This window comes from Parasteatoda tepidariorum, chromosome 8 (genome assembly GCF_043381705.1).
Source record: "Parasteatoda tepidariorum isolate YZ-2023 chromosome 8, CAS_Ptep_4.0, whole genome shotgun sequence".
Lineage (NCBI taxonomy): Eukaryota > Metazoa > Arthropoda > Arachnida > Araneae > Theridiidae > Parasteatoda > Parasteatoda tepidariorum.
The window spans coordinates 61232757-61251808 of NC_092211.1; the positions used below are offsets into that span (position 1 = coordinate 61232757).

General features: G+C 27.8%; 1 long non-coding RNA gene across 1 annotated transcript in view; it reads right to left on the reverse strand.

Annotated features, from left to right (window-relative positions):
- Window positions 1-18762, reverse strand: part of LOC139426204 (uncharacterized) — a 52165-nt gene extending 33403 nt beyond the window's left edge. The window contains exon 1 of the long non-coding RNA XR_011637408.1: window positions 18512-18762. This is a non-coding gene — a long non-coding RNA (uncharacterized lncRNA). The remainder of the gene's footprint in view (window positions 1-18511) is intronic.
- Between the last annotated feature and the right edge of the window lie 290 nt (window positions 18763-19052).

A 19052-nucleotide genomic window follows, 5' to 3' on the forward strand; every position in this document is an offset into this window, starting at 1 on the left:
TATATATATATATATATTCAGTTGTCACAAATGAAATGTATTAAATGATCGAGGTATGTTTAACACTTGTTACATTGATACTTATGAAGGATTGCAAATTTAGAACTTTTCACTTTAAAAGCTATTTATAAATACAAAATATATCTTTATACCTACTACTTCAAAATGAGCGTCTACTGCGAATTTAATAATTTTCAATTGTTTCTGATAACATAAATCAAGAATAACGAATAAAGTTAATATTAACAAGAAAATTAAGATAAATAAATAAAGTTTGCTTAATCTTGCAACTATATATTCCTCACCGACAGGGACCGACTTACAGATTTGGGGGCCCCGGGAACAGATGAATTTGGGGGCCCCCAGTTAAAGAGCCGATAAATTTTAGTTAGCATGCAAGGTCTTAAACGTAATATTGAAAAAGTATTTTTCAGACCATAAAAATTGCAAGTAACATGAAACCTTATTTAGAAGTACGTCCCCCAGATATTCAGAATTTAATTTAGTGAAATTGTTAAAAAAAATACAAAAATTTAATAAATATATCTAGAGGTTTTGGCTAGAATGTTAAAAATTATGAAGGAAACAAGATATTTGTACCGATTACCTAGAAAAACATAACGTAGAATTCTAAAAAACAATCATTTTAGATTTATTATTGAGTTTAAAATTTATTTGACATTTTAAGAAAGTTCACCTAAATACTCAATATAATCAATAATTGGCTAAACATTAAAAAAATTGTTTTATCAAAAAATTTGAATATAGCATAAGATTTCACAATGTTTGTTTAATATATGCATGTAACACACTTTTACTGTATTCAAATGCATAACAACCACAATATTTGATGAATAGAAGCAATAAATCAAAAAATTTAATTGGCTATAAAAATTTAATACAAATATCAATTTAAAATTTTATATTATAAATATACAAAAGCATTAGAAAAATCTATGTAAAAATACATGGATGCAAAAATAAATCAAAATTTCAAAAAGTAAATTAAAAAACTTTACCAGAATATTATATAAAAGCAAAACACATGAAAAAAAGTGATTCGCATGATGTTTTTTCTCATACAAATTGCTTTGGAGAAAGGTCTTTTTTGTTGTTGAAGAGGCTTTGATCAATTTTGTGAAACTACTTTAATAAGCTTTTTTCTAGATTTCTTTGCCGAAAATTCAGAAATAATATCATCATACGATAAAGCTGTAGTTACATCAGCTTCAATTGCCATTAAAGCTAAAAATTAGCTTATCATCAGCTAATAAATTTCTTAATGGAGATTTCAGCCTCTTCAATAACGAAAAAGATCTTTCTCCAGAGCAATTTATGACAGGAATTGACAAAAACAGCTTCAGTGCAGCCTTAACATTTGGGAATGTGTCACTAATGCCTCTATCACACGAGAGAAAAATATGTGCAACTGCAAGTGTAAGTGCAACTGTAAGTGAAATTCCTCCGTTTGGAGTTGCCGAAAGGGTTGCTTAATTGCCTGAACGGTTGCATGTAATTGGGTTACCATATTTTGTTATTTATCTTTACNTATAATACTGTAATAAATAATGTCAATAGCAAATTATTTTGCTCTAGTGCGAGTGTGGAGTAAATAGTAACGATATAATGGAATAATGATATAATGCAAGTACCCCATTCATGAAATTTGATAGTTGTCCCTGTTCTAAACATTCTTTCAAAGGGATCTTCTACACAAGGTTTTGTATTGGCCATGTAATGTAAAAGATCATTATTGGGAAAGGGGGCCCCTCAAATGTTGGGGGCCCCGGGCACGTGCCCCGAATGCCCTCCCGTAAATCAGTCCCTGCTCACCGAACTATTATCCGATATTATATATATGCTTAAGATACTTTTAAGTTGTAAATTAGTAATTAAGTAATAATTAAAATCATTGCAAATCAGTTTTTATTAAATTAAAATCAAACGATAGAGCTTAACGAAAGAAACGAAAAAGCTACAAAACTAAAAAGCTAAACACCGACATGTGTCCTACACGTATATAGTGTTCTACACGGAGAAAAAAATTCTGGTAAAATTACCATAATGTATGATATTGACATTTCTGGTAAAATAACCATAATTCTGGTAATAAAAACTAAAATATCAGGTTTTGATACTAGTCACTTGGTAACTTTTCCTTTCATGTGGTAACGATTTACCGGAATTCTGGTTTTCATACGTGCAATTCTTATTGCTACACATCTAGTAAATGTTGCAAAACTGAAAGTAAATTTAACCGATTAAATATAAGGTATCAGCCAACCGGACTGTGTTGTGGTCAGGAAGCTGACCACACATGAGAAAGGTCCTGGGTTCGAATCCCGGACAAGGCATGGATGTTCTTTCATTCTCTGTCCTTACTGTGGGAGCAAAGTTGGCTAACCAAATATGGAGCCCCTGAAAGAGTGGCCAACTGATACCTGAATGACGAGTGTCAATTGCAATAAAAGTTAGGTATCATAAAATTACATCACAAATCATAAAACCATATTTTGTTGTTAATTTTTTCAAAATCATTACCAAAGTACTTTGTTAAAAATTACAGAGCTTTTTGATGTTTCCATAGAGAAAGAATCATATTAAATGTTAACATATTATTGCAGTGTTGCTCATACTATTCTTTTCTCATAGAGTCATTGCAAAATATTGGAGCAGATTTCTAACAGATATGCAGGATAATGAAACAACTATGCCATAAACTCGTTTATTTCGAAAGTTAAGTAGAACAAACTATTTCAGAGTTAACAATCAATATATTTTCACTTGTGAATAATAACTATTTGAAAGTAATTAATAGAAATGTTATTTTCTTTTTTTTTGCTCAAATCTATAAATTGCATTTTACGAGCGACAGGATTGAACGAGTATTTTTCCGTTTTCCAAGATCCTTATTAAATGCGTGTATTTTCATATATTCAACTAATAAAAAAATTTGTATCTTTTATTTTATCACATCATGGGTCATGAATAAGTATGAACGTAATAAACGTTTTATTATGAAATAAACGATTTTATCATTTTGAAAGTTTAAGATTCATTTCATTTTTCCCGAAATCTGTTTTGAAATATTTCTAAATTTGAACGTTTACACAAATTATCACGGGTTCATCAGATGCCTAACCGCACAATCAGTGATTATTTATCAAAAGTGGAATAAATTTCAAATTGCAGAGTCATTTATTTTAATCAATATACATTTACCTTGTTTCCGGCTTTATGCGAACAACAAAAAGCTCGGCTTTTTTTTATTTATCGAAAGCCTCTGGTAATGCTTTTAGTAAAATTAGCAATAAAATATTATTTTATAATATGATAAAAATTGGTGAATGTGGTAAAATTTGGCAATTTTATCATGACAAAAACAATTAAAAACAATTTATTTGGTTAAATTCACTTTTCAGCTTTGTATTTTTTACTATATGTGTGGTAATAAGATTTATAATTTTGAAAACCAGAATTTCTAATAAATTGTCCTTATATGAACGGGAAGATGCCAAATAAATGGTTTAAATCCCGTTTATTTTGGTTTTATAAATCAAAATTATCTTTTTTTAAACCAGATATGTCATTATCTTACTGCATGGTAATTTTACCAGATTGTTTTTCTCCGTGCGCAAAAACAAATTTATTACAATGTTACAAAGGCATTTTCATCTATTCTTGAAATATTTATTTATTGTTTAATAAATATTTAAATTTGTCGTACGTATTATCGCACAACTACTTATTCGCACGATGGTGCTTATTTTTTTAAATTAATTTGCAGTTTCAAGCGAAAATATGACACGTTTTATTACACAGTAAAAACTGTGATGCCTTCTCGGATTCGGTGTTGAAAAACTGTAAAAAATGTGTGAATGTTTACTTTATTCAGTTAACATCGAAGTTAACACTGAATCGAACGCTCTTACACACTTCAAAGGGTATTTTTAAATCTTAATACCAATTATTGATAAAGCTTACACCTATCTCGTTGGTGAAGAAGGTCGTGTTTTTCAGAGCACCATAAATGTTGCAAAAATTTATTGTATATCTAATATATATAATTCTCTTACGTGCCTCCCAAATTTTGGCTGTATTTCTTTTCCGCCGGTGGCAACGTTTGCTTTTTTTTGTTTACGTTACTATTTCTCTTACACGGCGAATCGACCAATGATTGCCGCTAAAAATGTCACATGCCAAATCTAGCTGAGGTGGCTCAACATATAGCGCTTTTAAAAACGGAAACTGAAATAACCAGAGAGCATCAGCTGCGGCAATCTCATACTATTAAGCTAGGCAGAAGTGAGTAGTCTTTGTCGATAGATCTCTATTTTAGTATTTTGTCGAAAGCGCTTTTTTTCACGAATTTATATATTACGAATTTATTTGACGATTTTTGATTTATATCACGAATTTATTTGTTTTACTAGAATTTATTTGTTTATGCAGGTTTTTCCATTGCAATTCACTTATTTCAATTTTTAATAGACTTAATTATAGCCAAAATTTTAACCTTTTTAAAGAGATATCAGTTTTAGAAATTTTATCTTAAGATTTTATACTATAGCACATTTCTAATAGGTTTAACGAATTACATGTCATTTATTTGAATTCAAATTTATTTTAATGACTTAGTATTTACTAAAAAGATGTAATTTTTTTTAAAAAAAAAGTTTTTATATGGATTTGAATGATTGTTTTGAATTCTTAGGTACATTGCAAATGCGCAAAATTCTAAGTTAGTAGCGAGCGAAGCGAGCCTGGTTTGCGAAGCAAACCATATAAGATTGCGTAGCAATTTTCGGGGGTTGGCGAGCGTTAGCGAGCAGGAGGCGCAGCCCACTAGTTTAAACTATTTAAATAAATTCTTGTGGGAAACGATCGTAGGGCATGTTTTAAATGTATCACAAATGCTTTTAGACCATTAATAGAAGTTTAAAGATGAATAATTGTGCAATTTCAAGATAGTGACAAGATGGCGGTTTGTTTACAGGAAATGTACTTGAAAAATGTGGAGTTCTTGTTGTCGGATTAAGTAGCTGACAAACTGGTCATAGCATTTTTAATACCAAGTAATTTTCATTTCTCTTTACTGATAGATAAAAAATATTGATTGTGGTCTATTATTTGCCTAATAACTTCAATCATCATGTCGGATTGATTTAGCAGACTACTCTTATAAACTGTTGTTAAAATGTATGTATGTTTTTATTTGTATAATAAAGGTATTTATGTTCTTATAAGATTTACATAAATCTTTCAACTTTCTAAAATAATTTAATAATATTTAATTTCTACTCACAATGCTTTTTTTCGAAGTTATTAATATTAATATTCTACCTGTACTCTTCGTATGTTTGATAACCAAAGTAATTTTATGTTAATACATTTTGAATATAGGCATCCCAAATTTATGATTCTTGCTTTAGATTGAAAAGTAAAAGTAACTTTACTGATTCTTTTGTGCATCATATCGTAGGGGTCAATTGTAGCATTTTTTACTTAACTATTTTTAACTAACAAAAAATCCAATATATTATTAGTATTAATTGACAGACGAGTAAAGTAGACTATCCTCTACTAGAAAAAAAATAAATACCTTATTTTAAATGTTATTATATTAGTTATTAACAATTTTTGACAGTCGTGCATTTGTAACAGTTCATAAATTAAACTAAAACATAGTTAATTATACATATTATCATAGTTGTGATATATTTTCTTATTGATCAAAATAGTAGTGATATTTTAGGAGTAAAAATAATAATGAGCAGAGACCTAAAGGGTTAAACTTTTAACTTTAAGGGGTTAAAATTTTTAATTTATGCTGTGAAATTTGACAAATAGAATAATGCACATGCAACATAATATAAATGATATAGGAAACTATTGGTGGTTCTTAAAGAGTTAAGTAATGGTTCATAAACATAAGATTATTTATTTTCAGCTGTTACAATCGTCTCTTTACTTATTGTTACAATCGTCCCCAAGACGCCATTTCAGCTTCATTTGTTAAAAACAATGCTGGTTAATTAACAAAACTAATTTTTTTATTGAAATGCTAATTAAGGTGTCCACTTACATATTCGGTTAATAATTTTCATTTGTTTAAGCAAATTTACTTTGTTACAATATAATATTCTAATACCAAAAAAAGTACTTACGTAGCGTGAAAATATCTTTTGTGATGTAACTCTTTCAAAAGTACATAAAAATGGTTGCCAGCAGGGGTGTACATGTAGATTCATTAAATACACCTTGGGCGCCTCCTAGGAACCAAATCTAGAACCCGACACTCGAAATTTTTGCTCTGTCACAATCGTACCCTGTTACAATTGACCCCATTCTCCCCTACTGTAATTGTAAATTTTAGTGTTATTTAATAATAACAAACATGGGAAGCAGCTACTTTACGCCAAGTAGTCAAAAAGAACATTGTAAGGTGCTTCATTACGCTAGGAACTATCCTTGATTTCGGTTTAGTGAAACACCATTTTGGTGTTAAGTACCTGTCACTATTTTTAATGTTCCATTCCCCAAAACAATTTTAACAGTATATGAAAAAATATTCCTAATTTGTTTTATGAGCTTAAATACAATTAAGTTATCCGATCAGTTTCGACAGCTTTTTTTTTTTTAAATTTATGTAAAGTTTTGAAAAACTGATCTATTTTTGCAATGTGTACGAAATTATAAAAGTAGCAGAATAATAATTATTTTTTTATTATTTTTTTAAATGGGCATTTTTAGGAAAAATTTAAGCGATTTTTTGCATACATTCTAAACGCTTTAAAAAGTTTCTAAAGCCTGAAACAAAAAACATTTGAGAACTTTATTTAGAAGGCTATCAACTATGCTTTGATATATTACCTTAAAAACAAGTGTATATGCATATACTGTTGAGTTAGGGATCAATGAAAGCAAATTTTTAAAAACTTCCGCAAATATCTCTGTGAAAAAACAAGCATAAAAAAGGAAAATCTACTTTTTTCTATTAGTCTGTTGTTTAAAATATGTCTGTTGTTATCATCAGCACTCATGAAAAATTATAGACAATTATTTAAAAAACAATATAAGATATGTTTAATTGGTTGTAAAATGAGAAAAAAGTTAAATTTTGAGAAAAACGCATTTTAAGTCTTAAAATAGTTTGTCTATCCCCTGTTATCACTTTGCACAAAAACTCCTATAATTTTGTAAATAATTGTAAATTTTGTAATAATTATAAAAACAAAAAAAAATTCATATGTTAAATTATATGAACTAGATTTGTAATACGTTAATATAGTGAAGTAATAGTTAGCGCTTGTGATTCATCAAATTATGGAGTCTTAGAAGAAACTTTTACCATGGAAACACATGAATGATTTTAAGAAAAAGCAAACCATAAAACCTTGAATTGAATTTATTGAATCAGCTCTATGATCAATTTTGGACTTAAAAAGATTATTTCAGGATATAGTTATGAAAATTTTTAATAAAAAGGAAGCCTTGACTCTTTGTAAAAACATTCTTCTTCTTCTCATTGGCACGACAGCCCAGGATGGGCCTTGGCCTTCTCAACAAGCCTATGCCAAGACATTCTTCCCTTAGCTAAGGTTCTCCAGTTAATTATCTTTAAAATTTGTAGGTCCTTTTCAAGGCAGTCTAAAAATTTGTAAAAGCATTTCTTGTACGTTTAAACAGCAGGATGTTGGTTTTCAAGGAAAGTGTACAATATAAAACCTGCCAAACGAAGTGAGTGAAAATCATGTTCAACTTATTTAGAATCTTCACATTATTTTGGATCAAGAGTCTGGAAAACAATAAAATTTTGAACATCCGAAACCAATTATTTAGGAAACAGCAAAGTTACCTAATAAGTTATTTAAATTTAATTAAATTTAAATTAAATAATTTATTAATTAAAATAAACTTAAGTAAATTATTTTAAAATTATTTAAATTATTAATATTTAATTTAAATTTATCTTTTCAGACGTAACGGAAGCTATTCCCATGGGGGAATTATGGGTCAAAAAACAGGATCTAAATTTTTTTTTAAAGTATGAAAGATATAATGATACAGTTTGGCATATAATAAGCATAAATAATTTAAAAATTATTCAGAAGTTTTTTAAAATTATAATTGAACTGTTTTTTTGTTTTTTTAAATTATTAAATGACTGAGAATTAAACAGGATTCATGCTGTAATGTGTCACACATGGGGTAAATATGAGTCACCTTCTCTTTTTATAGACACATACACAATACACACCATAACACAATACACATCAGACACAATACATATCAGATACAATACACATCAGACACAATGCGCATCAGACACAATACACATAAGTAAGAAATTATACTAAATTATAATTAATTAGCATATAAAGAGATTTTTTTTAATTATCGAAATGAGTTGATTTAGGAGAAAGAACATTAATTTAAATAATATGATCTATTTTTTCAGATAGATACAAATTTTTTTTGCCACAATTATGGGCACAATTCGCATGATACAAATTATTTCCACAATTTGTTTACTATGCTTATTCTATTACTATCAACAACACAAGGATAATTTCTACGTTGACCCGTAGAATTTGTTTTGAATTTTTTCTTGTTTAAGTCAGCGAAAATTTTCGACACCTTGTTCATTTCAACTTTTTCGTTGCCCAAATTTTTCTTTATTTTCTTGGAGTAAAATGGGCAACTATAGTAGCATACAGCTAAATATTTTTGTTCATCAATTGTAGAATGGATTCCTTGTAGCAGTTTCTTAATATCTTTTATGGAGGAATTTTTTGCTACTTTTTTATTTTACTTCATCATTAATTTATTTAAAATTAGCTCGTTTTGAATTTTGGGGACTGTTAATAACAGCGGTTGCCAATTGATGGTTTTAGGTTACGAAATCTTAAATAATCAACCTTCTTTCGGTTTGATTAGAAAAAAGGGTAATCGAGAAAAAAAGGATATTCGAGAAAATTTTCTGACCCTTCGCCGCGACAGCTCTCTCCCTCAGAATAGGAGAGGCAGGTTCATTCCGGCACACATACCGAGTCGAGCTGCTCGGTGCAGTCCCTCCGTGGTATTTATTAAAATTCATTAAAATATTACGTATGAGCAATCTTGATGAATGGCAACAGTATTACATATAAATGATTCACAAATAGTTTAAACATAAAGGTAAATCTATATCGTATTTAAAAAGGGTGAAAAAACCCTTATAAATTTAAGATATAAATTATTTGGAAAGAAAGAAATAAAATTAGTAAATAATGAGCAAGATTTGATCCAGTACATTAAGGGATCCAAGACTCTGACATTGAAGTCGTGTCGAAATTAAAATTTCCCTCCTTTGGGAATTTTACTATTTCACTTTTAATATTTTCTAATTTTAATTTGATTAAATTTTCCATCGCGATAACAAACTTTAATTTTATGCATCAAATTATTTTAATTCATTGTTCGCACAATTTCCTGACAGTTTTTTTTTTTTAATTTTTTTATTTTATTTATTTTTTTTTTTTTTTATTGTCACTCGATTTCAATGTCAGAGTCTTGGAACCCTTTATGTACTGGATCAAATCTTGTTCTTTATTTAATGATTTTATCTGTATTGTATTTACAATTGTTCTTTATTTATAAATCCCGACTCCATAAATAAAGTTTAAGGTAGCAGTGAACGTTACAGCCTATAAAAAACAATATTTTAAAAAATTATTAGAGGAATGAAGATTTTTCGTCTTTTTATCATTAATAATCTCAAATTATGTTTTATATCTGAGAGTTCATTTTGAGGTCCTTGTGCTATATCTAGTCAAGTTATTAATTTATTTCTGGTGTATATACATATGCTGAAAAGGATTAAAATAAGCCGAATTATGGTTTACTTTGAAATGAAAACTTAAAAGAACTGCTATAGACGTTGAAAATGGTTATTATGAAAACATATGTTTTTATTAAAGAATTTAGTTACTTGGACTTGTAAGGCGTGGTAGGAAATACTAATGGAATATTTTATAAATGCAATTTTTTTTAACCTATGTTGTTCAATATACTGTTATATATATTGTTATTAGAAATTTTATACTTTCCTTTAAAAAATGCCATTTCTATTTCATTGGCATTTTAATTAATCTAAATGTAATCTGAGATTTTGAAACTTTTCACTGATTATTTAAAAGTACTAACTTGCGGAACCCCTTTAACTCTTCCACGGAGCCCTAGGGTTCCGAGGAACACCATTCAGAACTGTTGGTTTAAATTATTGTTTCTCAACTGTCGGTTCGCGGGCCAGTGCCGGTCGGCAAACACTATTCAGTTATCCGCACACCTTAAATTTGTTATTCATTCAGTATCGAATGCAATAAAAAGCTTTTTTTCTCCACTTTATTCGTCGAAAAATAAATAAAACTCTATTTTAATTCAATTGTTTCCCTTTCAGAATAGCTAATTTAATATATATCAGATCAAACTTAAGTGATTTGACATCTGGAATTGACATGTTAATAAATAACCATGTTAATAAATAGCTATCACATAAAATTCAGTTATTGAGTTTTTTTTAAAGTTTATTATTTCCTTTTTATTTATTTCATATTTACTTGTATTCTTTTGCTACCTACACATGGTTGAATAACTAATAGCAAAATTGATACTTGTATTAGAATTAATACTAACTTTATTTATATTTAAATAGGTTTAGGCTCAAAATACTTTTTTATTGCACTATGCGAATATTGAGAAACATATGCATCAAAAAATTTTAAATGTCAGAATTTTGTTATGGTAAAATATTATTTGACCAGAAATAAATAAAGAATGAAGTAAAGTATCCATTTATAAGAAACAGTTAACGTAGAAACAGTTGTTACAGTTAAAATGCAATATAACGTTGCAGTTGAAGTGTAATATAATATTACAGTAAAGTATAACAGTTGAAGTAAATGCTAATATTCATTACACAGAAATAAATAAGTAAAAAATACAAGTAAATTATCCATTTATAGGAAACAATTTAAGTAGAAACAACGATAACAGTTAAAATATAATGTAAATTTGCAGTTGAAGTGTAATATAATATTACAGTGAAGTATAACAGTTGAAGTAAGTGCTAATGTTAGTTATACAGAAGTAAATAAAACACCTAAAACATCACCGGCAAAGAATTACCCTGGTTTATTTGATTATAAATCAGTTTGATTTTAACATTAATTTCAAAATTTATGAGTAAAATACATAAAAATGAAAAGCTTAGATTATTTGCTATTTAAAAACATCAGCAACTTGTTTTTTCACAATTGATTTCCTGATATGGATCTTTAAAAAAATATCGCTATTTTCAGAAGCTTTTTTTTAAAGATATTTTTACAGTAGGGTAAAAAGCTTTTTTTGCCTTCTCTTATTTGCTGAATTTTTACATTATTTTTGAACTCATATGGAAAAAAAATAGAATATTCAAGGATGACTTGGCGTAATTTAGTTGGTTTTTTTTTAAACATTTTTTAATGCTGAAAAGCTAGTCACTTTTACTTACGCCGAAAAAAGAGTGACCCATAATTCTCCCTTGTAACCCTAATAAAAATATAAAAAGGAGGCATTATAGTTTAAGTAAGTCTGTAGTAAATTGTGCGAAGGAACACTTTATTTCAGGTTAATACGAAATCGAGCTTTCATATACAAAAGTGTGTAATTTAAATCTAAAAACGGAAGAAAATCTTGAAAATAAAACTTATCATTATTAAAAATGAAGGCAACTTTTTAACCAACTAAAGGGATTGAATTTCAAATCGAGATTTACGACTGATGATAATGCAAGCCTGTATAGTTATCTAACCACTATTAAGAGAACTTATCACAATATAATCACCAAAAAATATTAATCGTTTACCAAAATGCTGGGAATGGCTCATATGGCAACTGTGTCTCTGTGCTTGACTGAAATACAGGTTTTAATCATTTCCGGACTGTAAGAAGTATCTATTCTCATGTCACCAAACAGAAATTATTGTCAATAGTTTGCAAATAGTATTGTATAGTTTTGCATACATGCAAAATATATTGCCATACTATCGCCAATTAAAATTAGAACTNTATATATATATAATTCAATAGAAATTTCGATTATTTTCTGACTAGCTGGACTGTTCAAATTTCAATATTTTCCAATGAAAATTTTGACGTGCCTCTAAATAGGAAATACTAGTCCCATAAAAGAAAAGAGAAAAACTTAAAAAAAATTGCTTTACATTGCATCAAAAATGAGTAAGTAATTTTGTTTTTGTCGGACAAAAAACGTAAGACGCATCACTAACGAAATGAGCTTCGATCGCTACCGAAATTTCCCCTCAAAGTTTACGTAAGTCATGCTCCCTACGTGTTTCGTTTTTAGACGGATAGAAACCAACAAAACTATTTCCGCCTTTTTAGTTCAATCGAAAAACATAGTTTTTTTTTCTTCATCAAACAAAAATATTTTTTTTAGAAATTAAAATAATTTTTTTTCTTACAGCACTCGATTTTTATTGAGTTAGAAGCTTTAAGGTAAGGTAAATGGTTTAATTTCTTCCTTTTTATTGTCTTCTTATACTTTAAAATATATTATTTTGCACAGACAAAAAATAATTGTAATGAAATAATATAAATGAAAAAAAATGAAAATAAATGGAAAATAGAATAATGGAAAATAGAAAATGGAAAATAGAATTATAAAAATGAAAATTTAAAACTGAAATAATTACATATTTTAAAAATGTTTTTAACGATATACAGTTGTAATATTCATTACATAACTCTTTAGTATGTGAAAACAAAACGGGTGGAGAACAAAAAGTTTGCTGCGTTTATTGTGTTTACTTTATGCAAAGAAAAAAATTCGCTGTACTCAGCTTCAAAATAAAAGTGCATACTTCTTTTATAAGATAGATTTTTGATTTTGTGTGTGAAATAAAAAATTAAAAAAAAGATTAAAATGTTTTAGCTATAAATTTAATATGATTTTTTTATAAGTAATATATGTAATTCTCAATTCAATTGTCAAAGCTATAAAGTGCTTATAATATACATCACTATAACTCTTATCTTAAAAATTCTTTGCTAAAGGGGTGTTTGAAATCAAATAAAGGGCTTAACTTTCCTCACTAGTTTAAATTATTTTTCTACGGCGACTTAGACAATAAAGCCTCGATTGTAACACAATTCTCCTTATTTCAATCTGTATGATTTTCATCATGGACCTTATTAAATTATTTCTTTAAATGCTGTGCTTTTTATAGGCAAATGTGAGAAAATATTGTTTAGCTTATCCATTTTCTCCATTGAATAGGGTAGCAATTAATTAAGCCATTTATTAATTGATATTTCTTCATAATGTTTTCTTTATTTCAATTTGAGTGATTTTAATAAAAAATCTACTATTTTAAATTAATTCTTTAAATGTTGAGTTTCCTGAAGGACGAATTTGCAGAAACATTATTTCGTCTAGCTTTTGCTATTTTTCTCCTAGGAATAGCGTAGCAATTATTTTTCTACGGCGAATTTTAATGTTAAAGCTGCATTGAACAAACTTTCCTTTCGCAAGTTCATGTTTTATCTGTTTGAATAATTTTTCACCATAAAAATTTATTTAAGTTAATTTTTTTTATATCAAGTTCCTCGTAGGGAAAGTTTGTAAAAATATTATAGTGCCGAGTTATTTTTCCTTATTGAGTAGCGTTGTAATGTTTCACGTCAAAAATCAAAGGAAAATAAACAGTCAATATTTATTCGAACTTAGCAGAAAGTGGACAGTTGTAATCTATAAAGATTAAACTGTTAATACTAAATATTAATATTAACTGGTTAATACTAAATATTAATATTAACTGGTTAATACCAAATATTAATATTAACAGGTTAATACTAAATATTAAACTGTAAAAACTAACAAAATTTATTTCTGAAGTTATTGCTAGTCTAAATGTTAGACTTTTTTTTAAAGAAGTTATAGCTGACGCTGTTTTATGTTACAGCCGCTGTATAAAATGAAATTCTTAATTTCAAGAAAACATTTGTCTTAAAAAAATTAAAAATGTAAGTTAAGAAAGTTTAATTGTATAAAAAGATATGATATAAATGTTATGATATAAAAATTATGATATAAAGAGATTAAAAATGCACTTTAATTCCCCCCCCCCCAAAAAAAAGTTTTCAAATTTTACATATGCCATTTGATTGATTATATTGTTTTCTCTTACAAAAATAAATAAATAAAGGGTCAGGGAGAAATATTTGAAGTTGATATTTTATGAATTTTTCTCCAAGGTTTTAAAAATGTATCCCTGAATTCATTGTGTAATTCTGACATAATTTTATATATTTGATGTATCGTTGCAAGAATTTTCAAAATAAACTACTTACTTAAAATTGTTGTTAATTGACATTGTAAATTTGAATAAGATTTATGTAACTAAATATATAAGATAAAATAAGATTTACTATTTTATTACACTAATTTACAAGCGCTGAAAAGAATTCGGGCTTTCTTTGACTGAAGTAGTCGCAACATATAAACCCCAAGACCTATATTTAAATTAGTTCTTTTTATGTTCCGTCTAATTTTACTATAATAAAATATGTATAGTAAAATATGCAGCATTATTATGCATGCAATAAAATATGTGTAGTAAATTATGCAGTAGTATTATGCATGTAATAAAATATGTATAGTAAAATGCATGTAATAAAATATGTATTAAAATACTGCGCTAGTCTCAACATATGAATCACAAAATCTATATTTGAAATATTTCCAGTTTTGCATGTTACGTTATAAAAAAATTTGTATTATAAAGAAATATGTATAATAATACAGCATTAGTTGCAACGTATAAAGCACAAAAGCTATATTAAAATTGTCTTTCATATTTACATTACGTCCAACTTTATTATAATTAAATGTGTATTTAAGTGAGTTGCATGTCGTTTTGACAACATTCCATTGAAATGATATTTACATATTTTTCTTTTGAAACCTCTATTATTAAATCTTACAGAAGAGAAATAATTATTATTTAAGCCATCTTCTCATTTGTAATCGAATCGTTTATCAAAATCTAATCACACGAGTTATAAGATACATTGCAATGCCTATGTTAAATACGATATTTAATAAATTTTTTTCAAAATTAATTTCAAACTGAATAATTTTATGAAATTATAAAGTACTAGTTAGAGAAATTATTATTTATAGAAATCAGAATTTCAGATGATTATATCACTAAATACTTTCATAAAATTATTCACTACCTTTATAAGTGGTGATAATTGATGTTAGATGTAACTGTTATACCTAATTTTTAATTTGTAAAACTTTCAAAAAAAATTGCATTCAAACAATAGAGCTAATCACGCAGCACAAAGCAAAGAAATTACGTTTAACATAAATTTCAAAAATGAGGTTGGGCACAAAAATTTTAAAAAGATTTCAAAAATTCCAGAAAATGTTTTAGGTAGTTCAATCTTAGCAATATCAATATTTTGTGTAACCAGTATTGAAAAATATTTTTGAAATATTTCCTATTCGTCATCTGGGAAGTGTTTTTAAAATAACCTCTCAGAAATGTTTTTTGATCAGCATAATTAATTACTTCGTCAAAGTTAACTTTTTTAAACCATTAATATTGACTCTTTTAGATTTTGCCTTTCGGGATTTTTCATAAGGATGATTCAGCCAAAATTTCAATGATACACTTTAGTATAGATAATAAAGTATTTTATGCTTTAAGACAACTTTCTAAAGTAACTTTAGATGCGGGGCATTAATTCAATATATTTAAGCTAATTTTCACTGCATCTTAATAGCAACAAACTTTTTCAGATTTCCGTTGCACTCAGTAAAAGAAGTTGTAAAAATATTTTACAGAAATAGTATTTTAAAATTATCTCTGCTGATGCCGATGATGTTTCTTCAATACTTATTTTATTCATTTATATTTTCAGTCTCAGCTGAACAATTTTTGAATCCTATATATTTCCCTTACAAATGCTCTTGTTCATTCTTGTGGATTATGTGAATTTCAGTCTATTATTTATGCGAATTCTAAAAAAGCTGAAGAGCTACTGTAATTTCTTCGTACGCATTACCAAAGCAATTCTCTGCGCAAAGCTCAAATTTATTTTACCCTGAAAAATTAAGGCTTAAAAATTAAAGATGTTGAAAGAACAATCGAAGAAAAGAACAATCCTAAAGAAACAAGATTAGAAAAGAAACAAATTATCTCTGCTGATGCCGATGATGTTTCTTCAATACTTATTTTATTCATTTATTTTTTCAGTCTCAGCTGAACAATTTTTGAATCCTATATATTTCCCTTACAAATGCTCTTGTTCATTCTTGTGGATTATGTGAATTTTAGTCTATTATTTATGCGAATTCTAAAAAAGCTGAAGAACTACTGTAATTTCTTCGTACGCATTACCAAAGCAATTCTCTGCGCAAAGCTCAAATTTATTTTGCCCTGAAAAATTAAGGCTTAAAAATTAAAGATGTTGAAAGAACATTCGAAGAAAAGAACAATCCTAAAGAAACAAGATTAGGCTTACGTAAAGGACGTTAAAACAACATTTAAAACTTATTAAACACCTTGATAATATTTAAGTCTTATAGTTGGGTTACACTCGCAAGAGGCATAATGTTACATAGCAAAACTATTTTACAATATGCCTCACATTACGAAATTTTAAGAGTCTACAGCGGCTCCACCCCCTGTTCGCTCAGTTTACCAACCCCCATAATTGATTCTCATTTATCATTGTTTACTTTTTCTTAAACGGCAATATTTTCCACAAAAAACACAGAACATTTTGGTTTCATAATACACAATTACAGCAGCTTACTTTAACTATTGTCGTTATTGAAATGTTGTCATCATATCGAAATAATCAATTGCTTAGATTTGAGAAATAATCTTCTGCAATGTTAAAAAAATTAACCTAAGGAACACAGATTCTAAGATTCAATAAAAAAGCATAAATTAGAAGTAATTTTACTCGTTGAAGAGATTTATAACAATTTAAATAGGGAACGGTTCTTATAGTAATTTAATACGTTGTTTTTCAATTATTATTTTCACAAATTTCATTATGAATGTTAAGATTTGTATATCCCAGCATGTAATCTTTCTATCTCTTTCTTTTGCTACTTTTGATTGAAATTTACTCAGAGTGAGCTTTATAAAATAAAGAAATAAAGACCTCGTATGAGAAATATTAATTTTTTACAAAAATGGATAAATAATCAGTATTTAAGGCAAAAACGCTGGGAAAAAAAATCTTGATAAAGCACTTAAATTCGCAAAGATTTGCCCACAAATAGAAATTAAAAAAGAAAAAAAACTCTTGTTTAAATTATAATAAAAATTGGTCTTACAGCAAGACAAATTTTAACTCTGCAGGCAGTAGATCGGTCAATATGTTTTTATAGTTTTTAAACGATAAGCATAACAATTCTCCAACTACTAATTGAATTTTTAAGTCTCATAGGTTTTGAGCAGCAAAGTTAAATGTAGCGTAAAACAAAAATAAATAAATAAAAAAGTGAAAAAAAATTGCAAAAAAAATAATAAATTAATTAAAAACATTTAAAGTCGAAATAGCTTCCAAACATATTAGAATTTCGAATAAAAACTCTGTATTAAAATCATAAACAATTGTTGCCCTTTCGGCATGCCAAATTTTGACTCTCTAGTTGCATTCCTGCGGGCTGTAGAGAGGCCCTCAAGGAATTTTTTTCTTACTCGTTTAACAGTCATGAATGTTTGAACAAATAAACGAATATTGAAATTTTTTATTCCATCGTAATCCCTGTACACTTTTTTGCCCACCTTAGTAATTTCAAGTTTTTAAAGTTTATAGTTTTTGGGAAGCAAAACACAATGTAACGGAATACCTATAATAGGTGGCTCATACGATTTATTAATATTAAAAAAAAATTTTGATATACAATTTTTCCCCATCAAATCTAACCAATCAAATAAAACTAATTTCTCGTATCAGTGGTTTTACTCTCCATGTAACGTAAATGCGAGTTAGTTCCATCAAAAAGTCCTCTACGACTGCAAATTTCTCCCAATACTTGATCCGTGAGTTCCCTTGTCTTCTGGACTGGGCTCAAAATGACAAGGCTACAGAGTTGAACATTAGTAGCCGTAAACCCAAAATTGAGTCGACTGCTCAACGTGCTTTCTTGTATCAAAACAACCTCAGTTCAAAGTGTTTCATTTTACTGAAATATTATTTCTTATAAAAATAATTTTAAAACAAAACTTAACCTTAACCTAGTTTCAATAAACTAAAACCTTAGCTCTATTGAAAAAAAAAAATGAGAAATGCAATACCAGTAAATTTAAATACCTAGATGAGATATTTTTTTTCAGGAAACGAAATGAACCAGTTTTAAAATTGCGTTATGTTGTTATAAACTTTAAATTTTTTTAACTTATAAAATTTAAAAAAAAAATATTTAAAAATGTCTTACCTTCAGAAATGATTTATTCCAAACAAATATTACCTCTCTTCATATGCAAAACAGAATAAACAAGAATATACAACATAATACTATAAAGTGTCCCCCTTCCGGTATTTTCCGCCCCCCTCAACAGCAACTCACTCATACAGGTGTCCATCAATAAAGATGTTCGAATTTTTCACCGGAAGTCGAAAAACGTTTGCGCATCCTGAGAAGTCCCACCCTCGTTGCAAAGACAATTCTGTCATCTTTCAGAACATGTCAACATGACACAATATAAAACGGAAATGAAAACATATGAATGAAACTGTAGTAGTATATTTCGTTCAGAAATTTTAATATATATTGAAATAAAATCTTGAGAATAAACGGAAGTTTCTATCAAATCATAGAACTCATATGCTCAGTTGACTTACGTGACACAGTTATTGGATGATATTGCCAGTCCATATTAATTGTTTATAACACAGTCCTTTAAAATGATCAACATAAGCCCGGTAGTTATGTAAAATTCCAGAAAAACAGAGAATATTTCGTTAATAAGATATAT